The 13,269-nt window shown below is 37.5% G+C and overlaps 1 protein-coding gene across 6 annotated transcripts in view; it reads right to left on the reverse strand.

Moving 5' to 3' along the window:
- The window catches only part of LOC120739480 (leucine-rich repeat and fibronectin type-III domain-containing protein 2), a 134,169-nt gene that overhangs the window by 47,217 nt on the left and 73,683 nt on the right, over positions 1-13,269 (reverse strand). For 4 of the 6 annotated variants that reach the window (XM_040041240.1, XM_040041241.1, XM_040041243.1 and 1 more), the window contains one exon: positions 12,616-12,734. The exons of 1 other annotated variant lie outside the window; for it this stretch is intronic. The gene's annotated coding sequence lies outside the window, so the exon portion shown is untranslated. Of the gene's footprint in view, positions 1-5,292; positions 5,296-9,627; positions 9,638-12,615; positions 12,735-13,269 lie in introns of those variants that run through there. One more of the 6 variants, XM_040041245.1, reaches the window with a different exon arrangement.

The following is a 13,269-nucleotide window of genomic DNA, read 5'->3' on the forward strand; positions in this document are numbered from 1 at the left end:
TGTTCTACCCACGTTTGCTTGGGTTCTTTCCAGGTACTCCAACTTCCTCCCACAGTCTAAACAACAGGATAGTTTCCAGTAACCCCACTCCACCCCACACCCCCCACCCCCATCAAGGATGGATGAATGGATTTGCGAGTGAGTTAATAAGGCCATGATTGCTATATTATTTTCACTAAGCAACATAAATATTCCTTCTTGATTATTCATTAAAGAGAGAAATCAGCCATTTGATTGTATTTTTGATTGTAATCTTTTCCTAGTATGTTTCTAATTAATCTACCCAGCCCAGATTTGCATGCATATTTGCTCCATTACATTAGTTGTAAAGGTGCTGATTTATTTTAAGCAACTTTCAGTGTTTTTATTTTATAGCTTTCAATGAAGCACTGGGGAGGGAAAACACGTTTTGAGAGCCTTCCTGCTGCTAAATTGGCAAATTAAAACGTCTATAATTGCCACTCTGAGCATGTGGTCAATTTAGGAGTCTGTTTGGCTCCTGATAGCCTGACTTCTAGTGTCAAAGACTTTAGATGTGCATGTTTGAAGAGTACAACCCTTTGTATATTTTACAAAAATGGAAAGAAAATTTTAGATCTGTTGCTTGTCTATAACTTCTTCCGATGGTTGTTTTGTGATAATGTGGACCAGAGTAGAGCAACTAGAAAATTCAGAATCTGTGAGTTTGGACAACTTTGGACAGATTTCTTGACAATCACAGGAGCTTCACTTGAAACAACTAAAAATCAGTGTGCAGGCTGGTGCAGATGCTCCACTTAGAGTATGTCCTTTCTTTTAATAACAACCTGGTTTTTGTGCATAACCAAACCTGCCAGGATTCAAATCAGTTCTGTGAAATCAGTTTTACTGCAACAACAACAGATGGGAATTTAAAATTATGTGACTGTTTGTAGTGAACATGCATTCCCTACCGTGGTAGATGGGCCAGTTTTTGAAAGCTATTTTAATGAATAAATACCTCACTTTGCAGTTGATGCGGTCTAGATTGAGGTTCAGCTTTGGTAGTTTAAATTTTTTTAATGGGGTAGTAAAGGTGCATTTACTTGTATTTCAAAAGCTGTCTAAAATATAATTAGACCGAAAAACAAAATCAGACTGTGATAAAATAACAATAGAGAGATACTTGTTCATGACACATGAAACGCACCTAGGTGGTCTGGATCTACTATTTATGCACAATATTTTTAATGGTCTCTTGAATCAGCAGAAATCAGTTTTTGAAACTGACTAATCAGAACAGAATGGGCTCATTGGGGCCTTGAACAGATAGGAGCCAAAACAGCCTGCATTAAAAAGAGCTCAACTGAACTGTTGCAAACAGGCCACAAAACATAAAGAAAGAGTGAAAAAATATATTGCGTACATTGAGTGATGACATATAAATTAGACAAAGAATGAAAATGAAGGTTTCTTTAAAGATACTTCCTTATGAGAGTATGAGAAACAATTAAGTTATTCTCCACAACCCATGTAACAGCTGGTTTCACTACAATTCTGTAAATGATCCCTTTCACTCTTGCTGGTACCCATATGTTGGGAATCATTCGTGACTTTTATGTTGTTTTTCCTGCCATATGTCACATGCAACAATCAGTTGCAGCAGTGAAATACACTGGAAACCATTTTTACTCACTTATTGCTATTAAATATTATGTTGACTTTACATTTTTTTAACCAGATCAAAAAAATTCCCATGTAGACTCCATCCATCTATCCGCTTATCCTTATTAAGGTCACATGGGTGCTGGAGCCCACCCATCTAGACACATAATATTTAAATAAAAGAGTAAATTGTGTAACAAAATGTCCCATGTACCAAAAATTTGCTAGAGTTACACAGTTTTAAACGACAACTTGTGCTCCATTCTGTGGAGGATATAAAGAAAACTGCTGAGTCATAATTAGCTGTTATCACCTAGACAACCCCTGGTTTTTCATCGTAATACCTTGTCATACACTTAACTCCTCTGGTACAGTATTTCACATCTATTCTCTTCCCCCTCTGGGATTAGAAAAAATCCTTACTACCAGTCATTTATAAATAGAACACCTCATCAGCCTGTGCATATTTTTGGACGGAAAGCCAAAGCTTCTCAACTTTGTGATTCAGTCTGAGAGCGGATGATTTTCATTCTTCAAGCCCATCTCCTGCTGCCTGTCACTGGCATTTTAGCACCGTTTGTCAAAGGGCTTTATGCGATTGGATGGGCATGATGCATCACCAGGATTTTCAGATGCAGGTTGGACTCTGACGACGGTGCTCCCGATTGGTCTCAGTTGTTTCCGAGATGAATCAGAAAGGCTTTTAATAAGGAAATCCAAAGAGCTCACGGGCTGTATGGGTAACTTCAAAGGGAGGTTAATATAGATCCCTCGAGCACTTGCCACTCTGCCACAACCTTTACACAAGCTGAAGAGCAGGCAGAATTGCATTAAGTCAAGGAAACTCAATTTTTCAGCCTATGAAAAGTATATTTGTTTTTGTGCTCTCAGAACTTCAGGGTGAATTTGGTATAGTGCAATACGATAAAACACAAAGAATAACAGCAATAAATGCAAGATGGATTCTGCCCGGAGGCTTAATGTGCAGTATCAAACAGCAAATACACACATAACATTATAACTATCCCTGCAACTCAAAGAGGAATATCAGAGTCCAAAAGAAAACACTTTAGCTCCAACGTAGGTGAATACAGTGTGTGCTAAAGGCCAGCTTTATAGTATAAAAAGTAACGTTGATAGAAGCTCACAGAGAGTCTGTAACAAGCAGCATGAGTGCAATCCAAGCAATTTTCCCTTCACCACCAAAATGAAGTGAGAGTAGCTGCCTTTTCCCATTTTATCTGGTCCTGCAGCTGACAGAGACATCAAAATCCTGACACACATACTATATTGCACATGGCAAATTCATGTCATCTGCACATGCTGCCAAAGATGAAAGCTAGAAGTCTGGTACAAGGCATGTGGGAATAGATGTACAGTAATGAGAGCCCTGGGGCCTGACTTAATGAGCAGGATTAGTGAATCGTGATAGCGCTCTTGTGTGCAGCTTTAAGAGGGGCGATGAGTCGGGTAGTGGTGAGAACTGGACAGCTGAAGGAGTAGCAGTTTGTCAGGTAGAGGACGGGCTCACCTCAGCTACCAGGAAACTCTGAGACCAACAGAATAGGCCAGATTGTAAAAGCTGACAAGTGCAATCAATAGATCGCAAGTTGATATTAACTTGCTATCGTCTTTTTGATTTCCTGCTGGGATGGGACAGAATAGGAAGGCCATTCCCAGGTTCAGCAAATTTGCCATTTCTTCTCCTGGCTGCAAATTTTCAAGGTTGATTTTACATAGACGTTGTGACCTTAAAACACTTTTTTAATTTCGAGTTAAATTAAAATGAAAAGAGGCACTTTGATACTTCACTGTTACCTGCTACAGCACACGGGTATGAATGACTGCCATTTATTGACAAAAATGTCGCGAAAAAAAGGTTTTTGCTGAAAAAGGATTTATGATTTATTTCTTTTCATGTTCTATAAAAGTTCTACATTAGCCAGATTAGAAACAAGATGTATATTGATAAAAAATAATTTTGTTTTAGGTTATAGTTCCTGTAATATGAGGTGTCTTTTATTATAGAACTATAACTCTGAGTATTGTTAATGGGTTAAGAAATTACAAGCATGATAACTAACCATCAGTTTCTGATCTAATGTGTGATTGGTAAAAATACTGCTCTTAAATGTTGAATGCCTGCTTAATAATTGACCCTCAGATCAGAAAATGTCACAATGAAGGTCATGTAAGCTTACATGGGATACAGGTGGTACTAGAAGCTTTGTGAGGTAGGCAGAACCTACAGGGTTACTTGATGAACTATAGTAGGGTCATATGGCTCTGTTCCCATACTTAATGCAGGATTTCTGAGAAGATTTAGTCATTCAAAGTATTCAAAGTGTCTTAAGCAGACATTATAGCCTGAGCCAACCTGAATGACCTACTAAAAGAAAACATATAGCATGGACTTTAGGTCATACAGAAATAAATATTTTGCCCTTCATTTTGGTTTAATAACTTTCATAGCTTTAGGGGGGAAAAGGTATATTTTATCTTAAAACACCAGGTTTACTGTTTTAAAGCAAAATGTTGTGATATTATTCAATGATCATGTACGATATTGGATCAAAGTGGGAAACAGTCTGCAACAAACCTATATAGTATTTGTGGCTCATGAGCTACTTCTCATTTCATCATATTTTACTTCCAAGGAGACTTTCTTTTAATTTATTAACAGTTAGTTTTGAGCAATAGTTCTCCAGGCTTTCTGAAGGTTTTTCAAAGATTTCTTTGGACAATGGCTGCTTCCTCACTCATTTTCAATACCTGACTATTTTCCTTTTTTGCTTGTTCGTTTATTTTGTTAAGCCACTCACCAGTGTGTCCTGTGAGCCAAGCATAATACAGAAAGAGGAAATTCAAAGGATCAAACAGTCAATGTATATCTGCACATATTCAAACAAACTCTGCTCCTATTACCAATTTTCCTGAAGAAAAATATGAAGAAATGAGTGGTGACTCTGGATCTTTTGCACAGTACCATATAACACCATGCCTGCAGCTTTCCCTTTGTTCCTGGCGACATCTCTAGAGTCAAAAGGGGGGCTGACACAATGAACCTAATATATGGGTCATATTATGCTCATTGTACAAGCACCTTGCACAGGTGCTGTACCAAAAATTGAAGTAAAGCCAAAGGTCAGACAAAAGGTTCACACAAACTTCATAAGTAGCTCCTTAAAATGTGAACTTAACAAAACTCATTGTCAGGAATTTTCAAATAAAATTTCAAAGAAGAGCGCAAACAATAAACAGAAACAGAACATCCATCACTCAGGTGGTGGTGATTTGTTTGATTGAGAGCCAGTGTATTCTCAGGCTGGGCCAAACAGACCAAAGCTGTCTAATACTGCTGTGTAGAGGACTGAACAGGCCTCTGTGGAAATGTCAAAAGATGAAAAACACATAAAATATCAGAAAAAATATATATCTTTCCAAAAGAATATTTGAATGCTGGACCACATAAAGAAAATAAAGAGCAGGATACATCAAGACAAACTCCTGGGATAGACAACAAAATTCATTTTCAAAGTGAAGCTGACAAGATGACAATGCCTGACAGATATCTGTTAGATTGAAACATTGCTCTGTTAAATTAAATTTGCTGGCGTCTATGAGTGCACTGTGTGTCAAACACTATATTTAACACATAAATGCATCCACAGTCTACTGTACAACACTCGGTTGTCTGCCTAAGCTCATGTTATGATTAAAGATAATGGACCGGGGATGGTGGGGGTGGAGAGGTGTTAGCTCCCATCTGATAACACATTTGCAGACCAGCACTCAGTCTTTGAGAATCACTATTCGAGGTAACATTCTTAATAGCAATGTTGCAAATTCTTTTTCTCAGAGGAATTCAAACTATTGGCTATTACATTTGCCAGCTTGAAATTAATTTTGCAGTACGCCTGTAATATTCTACGACAGCAATGTTTTTACTGTAAAAATTACAAAGCAGCGTGATCTATAGGGAAACATTTCAAAAACTGAAGTGTAATGGTATGTTATAGAAGTATAATTATGTTATAAAATTATTTTTAACAGGTTCAATCTGCATGTCCTCATCTATGTACCAAAGATTTAGTTCCTTTGCTTTGTTTTTTAGTTTTCTAGAATAACACAGTTCAGCTATCCTTTGTACTGGACAGTTACCAAAATGTTAACAACTACCCCGAGAATGACCACTAGCTTGACCTAACCAGTTGCTGACATTGTCCTCAGCCACATAAACACCAGAAACCACACCACACAACATATAACTATTAAACCACGTCTAAATTAATCATTTGAAATTACTGCTCAATGATGCCACTAGTCTCTGTGCTTCTCCAGAGTCTCCAATCTCCTGGATTTTCTGCAATATCACTCTACAGTTTAAATCCTTTACATTGAATGTATGATAAATAGCGGGATGTGACGCTTGTCTTGATTTTGCTCAGATGAGTTATGGGGTAGTCTCAAGCAAGAGAGTGTGACTCGAGACTAATGTACCTCAGGACAATGCTGTATTATACTATAAGAGTGTATAGAAACTTCCTGGTAATATTGATTTGCCTCAAAGGCATTTACAATATTCAGCTGGAGTCACAATAAACGGTACATTAAGCAAAATTCTGTTTTTTTTTCAGGAACATATTATAGTGCAGTTTAATACTCTAAGGGTGCTAAAAATAACTTATTTTGAAACTTAAAACAAAGCACCCTTATAAACAGTTATTCTTAATAATTCTAAATTCTAGTCATAATACATGATGAAGTCTTAAAATGATGGTTTATATTTCACTTTTATATTTTGATATAGGGTATATATAGATATATAGATATTGGGAAGGGTATTTTTAGGTTTTAAATAAGGCTAGCTTACTCTGTTTCCCATTTCTCTGAAGAAATTACAGAAGGTATGTCACTGGAGGACAATATGCTGTCTTAAGTGAATGAATATTTCTCCATGTGTCTCCATATGGCTAGCTCCAGAACTAGTATCTCAAATAAACAGCTCTTCTTTTCTGTCTTTCCTGTCCCTTCACTCTGGCCAGCTGCAGCAGATAGTTGCCTCCTTGAGTCTATGGGGGAGGTTTTATTCCACTAAAAGGGAGTTCTTCATCCCCACTGTTGCCGAATGCTTGTTCATAGAGGATTGTTGGACTTCAATATAAAATATAAAACGTACCTTACTGATCTGACCTATATTAACTGAGCTGAACTGAAAAGAAGCCCAGTCAGCAACCACAGACTGTCCAAAAGCTAAACCTAAAAATAAAGCAACACGCCACATTTTGGAATGAGAAGAGAAATATAGGTCTGCCAAGTAAAGCCATTTACTTGGCAGACCTATTTGGATCAACTTTCTGACTCTCTCAACACTAATTCTGGTCTCTTAGGTAAATACTGTGGATATAATTAGGTAAGCTTTCTCTAGGTTAACAATTCAGCTTATTGGACTTGCTATAATTAGACTCCTGGAAAGAGCTTTATCTAAGACAGTGAGCTTTACTGATGATGGTTTACATTTCAGTGGAAGAGCAGAACAGTATAAATAGGACTGCCAGTTTTTCCTAAAGCTTCTGCCCAACTTCAGTAGCACTGTTTTGTGCTTCACCTTTTGTGGTGAGGCCAACTGATGCGCCACAACACCTTTTTTCCTTTTATTGTCTAAAAAATTAGTTTTAGTTGATCTGTCTTGTTACTCTGTACTGTACAGTAAGTATGAAGCAATTTGAAGTAAAAAAAAACAAACAACCAAGCAAAAAAAAAAAAACTTACAGAAACACCAAACATGTCCATGACGGTCTTATAGAAATCAGCTCAGTTCTTCTGTTATGCCTGGGGTATGGTGCCTCCTTACCTGAACTCTCTATCTGTTTTCTCCCCCCGAAAAGCTAAATTGAAACAAGCACGGATTAACTCAATGTCATGGTAGCTTTGTCCCTGGGATAATGGGGGACAATGAGCTCCGCGGTGACAGCAGTAAATGATGCCAATTTTCTCCCAGAAAGAGAAAATGATAGAACAAGAATGGAGGGGAAGAGTTTGGGGAGATAGCTTAAGACTCTAATCCAACTTTGTAAATCAGAATGCTTGGGGGCTTTGCTGAGTGTTTTTCCTGTAGAAGTGATTCATATCATCACATCATTGCAATGTAAGCAGTACAAATGCTGGCTGAGGGCTTGTGACGGGATGGTTTTTAGAAGACTGGGTAAATGTCACATTTTGGAGAAAAGAAAATTTGACATTTTTCTTAAGGGAATGAAAAGGTTCAGTTTTCTCCTACTGGTAGGAGTGAACACTATGCAGTATAATTCTCTATACTCTGAACTTCTGTTCCAAAACTGTTCATATGTTTGGCTACCTTTGGCCTTTGTTACTCACTGACAGAAGACCCTTATCTGTAGCTAGCACATCAAGGCTTCAATTGACTAGATAAAGGAATCCTTTGGACTTATTTGTGCAAAGCAAGCAGTATTTGATAGAATGTCAGTATTTGAAGCCTTGGTATGGAAACGCTTTAATGTATGACAGCTAATCTTTTTAGGCTAGTTCATTTAAATAGTGTATTTATGCTTGCTTTACTTTTATTACATTTCACAGAAACCGAGTCAGCTGCATGTTTGTTCATTTTTCATTCTATAAAATGGAGGATAGTTCTTATCTATTATACAGTGTTTTTTTTTTCCTTTTCAGTTCTGGCTGCCCAGTACAACCTTTTAACATCTGAAGATATTGCATTTTTTTATATTGAAGTTACATTAAAGCTGTGTTTATTTCTGTTATTACTGCCAGTTACATTTCTGACTCGTGAAGCTCCTGTATAGTCTCATACCTTTTGACATATTGCTCAGCCTTTTCAACATCATAGGAAATAATCTCTAAGAAAGATATTGGGTGACTGACTTATCAGGAAAATAGAGCTGCACACATATGCTCTGTGTTTTTAAGTTAGCAACCACAATCTGCACACGGTCAATCCCTGACAGATGCCTGATAGCAGTTCAACATCCACACAGGGCTGACCCGGGAAGAGCTCCGCATGGACTCAGCAGGGGGATTTATATGATTTCTATCTCTGAGGTCTAAAAAGACATGATAACCTATTGATCTTAAACATCATGAGAAATGAAAAGAAGATTAACTGAAATGCTATGGATTATAAAAAAAAACCTCACAAAATATACACTGAGCACCAGAGAGAGAGAATTATACCTAGATTCAACAATCACTTCATTATAAGCAGTCATCCCATACTAGGTCAGGCCTGCCTTTGCTCTGAAAATAGCTTTCATTCCTTGGAGTCATGGAGTCTGATGTTTTGGAAACCCCCCTTTAAGATTATGTGATGCTAACTATTCATGCTTATTTAAAAAGGGAGAGTGCTTCACATTCATGCTGCCAAGCTACCATTTTACCACATTCAAATTCAGACCTGCCAACTGGTGAGGTCCCTGACATCCACTGAACTGAAACCTGTCTAAAATTACTTTTGATTTATGATATGTTTTATTATCGTGGTGGTTGTTGTGAATGAAAGAAGGGTCCGGCAAAGGCTAAAGTGCGTTGTGCTTTCTGTGCACTCGTCACAATTGTGGTTATTTGGGTCATGGTATCCTTTCTACCCCACTTAATCTGGCCACTCTCCTCTGAACTTATTCATCAACAAGGAGCTGCAATCTGCAGACCAGCTGTTTGCTATGGGATCCCCACCATTCTGATAAAACTGAAAAAGCCCCCAAAAACCATTTCACACACACACACACACACACACACACACACACACACACACACACACACACACACACACACACACAGCATTCCCACTCCATCACATCATATACCATACATGATTCTAATCTGTATGCATAAAATTTCAGGCATTGCATTCTTGCCACAAGATTGGTGATTGGATTAATACCTGAATATTCAGGCAAAAGGGTATTACTTTTTAAAGTGTTCAGTAAGCACACTTACTTACACTTACGCTGCATTAAACAAAACAGCAACAAAAGCATATCCCCATCCATTAGTCTATTTCTTGTCTTTCTTTTTGTCTCAGTATAATTCTTTTTTCACCATCATAACCTTCCTAATGGTTCTGCCTTTAAGAGTTGGCAAATTCTTCCCGCAAAAATGTATGGGGCAGCAGATTAAATATCTAACCTGTGTCCTCCTGTCATTTTCAGTAATGAGAAGAGAAATGGAACCCGGGACCTTGTTCATCTATCTGAAAAATACATCACACACATTTGAGACACAATGTGTTACAGCTACACCAGAAACAAAAGCACAAAAGCCACCTAGCAAATCTACCCTTTACATATGCAGAAGTAACCAGGTTACTCTGGCAAATCAGGAGAAATTGAACAAACACTATATGTTACTGCAGTAGGTTAGTGTTTACTGCCTCTCCCTCGTCAAGCTTGTTTTGAAACTGTGGCTTTCTTACTTTAAGCAGGATATGTGCTGCTTTCCTGATTCATTGAGCATGTGGTGGAGTGCCCTGTACTGCGAATACACTGTTTTCCTTTACAAACGTCTAAATATTGGAGTAAGAGATTTAGTACTACATGACCCCTGCACCCTAGCAGTGCAGCGTGGGGAAGCAAGTCACCTGATAATTTGTTTTGTGAGCTCCAGCTACTACAATATTCACTGCTCTTTGTGGATGTAGCCAACTGAGATCAACAAGATATAAGCAGATGGTACGTGAGCTATATGGCTGATTTCCAACCTGTAGCCACTAAAGCTAGTATAAAGGTACAAATTCAGTCAGTAAATCTAATCAACACCACAAACCTTAAAAATAAATCAGTGCAACCAGTCCAAGACCTACTATGGATGTGGATTGGTCAACACTTACTGCCCTGAAAACCAAGCACCCCAGCACCAAAGGTTTCTTGTCACCTACAGTATAGTGTAAAGGTCTAGCAAATAAAATGCTTTTGTAGTGAAGAAGGGGTGAATACCTTATTTGGAAAATTTGTTATTATTGTTATTTGTCCCCTTAATTCTCCAAATTATAAGATGCTATAGATTATTTTATGACAAACAGACAGCTAGTGTACAACCGTGCTGCCATGGTGGAAATACATCCATCCATCCATAATGAGTGAGAAGAAATTCAAAGAGTCTCCAGACATCTTTGGCAATGGAAAAAAAAATAAACTAGGAGACATCATGTCAAACAGCCAAGAATTACAGCTGTCATTGATGAGCTAGCTGATGAGCTAAAAAAAAAAAAAAAAAGTGAATGTTTACTGTCAAAGAAAATTATTCAGATTACTTCAACAGCCAGACAGAAGAATATGTGAATCTGTGATTGACAGAAAAGATGAACAAATATGGATTTCAGCAGATATGGTTTTACTTTTATGAGTTCAGTTAAATTCACTTTAATGATATAGGTCAAATTAACAACAACAATTCCCTCAAGGCACTTTATATTGTAAGCTAAAGACCTTACAATATTAGAAAGAAACCCAAACAATCACGCAATTCCCTTTTAATAAGAAGAAAACCATCGGTAAAAGCAGGCAAAGAGAGGGGCAGCAACCTGCCTTAATTGGTTGAGTGAGTGAAAAGAGAAGAGAACAGAGAGACGGGGCAAAATACAGACCGTGGCATAGACAGACAGAGTTTAATAATTACTAATGATTAAATACAGTAGTGCTTAAACACACGAGGAGTGAAACTGGGAGCTGGTTCCATAGTAGAGGGGCTCTATCTCCCATTCTATGTTTAGATACCTTAGCAACCATAAGTAAGACTGCAGTCTAAGAGCAAAGTGGTCTGTTAAGATACTGTGAGGATAAAATGTTTTAAGATAAGATGTGGGGCCTGATTCTTTAGGACCTTGTACGTGAGGAAAGATTTAAATTGGAATCTCAATTAAACATGGAGACAATGAAGTGAAGCTAATATGGGAGAAATATACTTGCTCTTTCTAGTCCCTGCAGCGTTCTGGATCAACTGAAGGCTTTTCGAGGAGCTTATAGCACAGCTTAATAATAATGTATTACAATAGTCCAACCTAGAATTAATAAATACATGAACTAGTTTGCAATGGAAGCTTTGCATGTAATCATTAGCTAATATTCATGTCTGGCTCTCTTCCACAGTATGCCTTTTGTCCTGGGATCGTGTGATTGTTGGCATTTTCTCTGCATTATTCTAGGGTCTTTACCTTACAATATAAAGCAGCTTGAGGTGGTTGTTATTATGACTTGGTGTGATATAAATACAATTGAATTGACAGGTCATTGAAGGTCATCATGTGGTATTTAGTGCCAATTTAGCCTCTACATAAATTCCATCCTTAGAGAACCACAAGCAAGTCTGGTGTTTTAAGCCTGCATTTGTGCATGGACACATACACAATGTAACTGTGAAACTGTTAGGAGTTGCTCACATAGTCATTTCTGTAACATGAGCTAAAGGGGTCTTGATATTATTATTGCTTTGGCACATTGGAGTGTCAAAGTGTTTAACATGACAAAATGATGCACAAAATGAAAGGGTTTTTTTTTTGTTTCTTTCTTTTCCAGTTGAACTTTTACAACTCCATTTTTTGTTGAAATTAAAACACTGAAGCACCCCAGAAACTCTATCATCAATTTGCACCTCCTGGGAAAATCAAAGCTCAGTTAACATTCTGTTTTTAAGTATTTTCAAAGAAATGGTGGAAAATATGAATAACTGAAGAAATTCTGCCTATACAAAAAAATTAAAAAATAAAAATGTTGGAAGAGGCTACGAGGGAGATTAATAGAAACTGAATGCAAAGCAAAAGTGAACCTCAAAGAAGGATTAATTTGATGCAGAGCTCTGAGAGTTGGCAGGGTTCAAAAGTAAGTTTTTGTTGGCAACGTGTGGTTGTGGTGGGGAAATATTCTCTTCCTACTTTAAGTACAGAACTTAAGTAAACTAACAAGTTAGACTCTACCACTATAGCTTGAATGACTATACTTTCTTGTGCATTATATTTGTACTCACAGTAAAAGCATCTGTTGTGTGGTCAGGTCAGGTATCCAAACTCATATTGATTCATCTTTATTCATACAACCACTCTTCTATGTGGTTCTCAATCACATCTGTTGAGTCTGTTAGGTGACCTAAAACAGAAGGTGCACAACAAAAAACCCCACTGTTAGAAAAAGGCAGTTATGTTCATCTGGTCATACTAAAAACAACAACAGTAAAATAATAAAAATGCTGAATTAAGCAACAGTTTTGGTATCTGGTTCCAAAAGCACACGGTTATATTCAAAGTGCACTTTAGAGTGTAGGAGGGGCAGAAAAAAAAAAAAAAAAACACCTTTTGCTTTCCGATTTGATGATTACATCACTCAAAGTGGTTTTTTTTTTTCAGTCTTCACAGTTAAGGGGAAACATATAAAGATGTATCTAAAAAGGTCAAACAGAGGCTGACTCAGGTCCAAGATGTTTCGTTAGAGTCCTCCCTGACCAAATCTCTTAGCTTCATAAAGGGAGGAAATGTGAATGGTGGAATAATGCAGCTCTTAATAAATCTCCTCATTAAAATTCTGTGACCATGTCATAGCACATGTCCTCCCAGAGCCCACTGCAGCTTCTCATCCTAATGAGAGCAGATAAAAGCACCGAAAGTGAGGAAGAGAAAGGTAGACA

This window comes from Simochromis diagramma, unplaced genomic scaffold (assembly GCF_900408965.1).
Source record: "Simochromis diagramma unplaced genomic scaffold, fSimDia1.1 OVJJ01000304.1, whole genome shotgun sequence".
Classification (NCBI taxonomy): Eukaryota; Metazoa; Chordata; class Actinopteri; order Cichliformes; family Cichlidae; genus Simochromis; species Simochromis diagramma.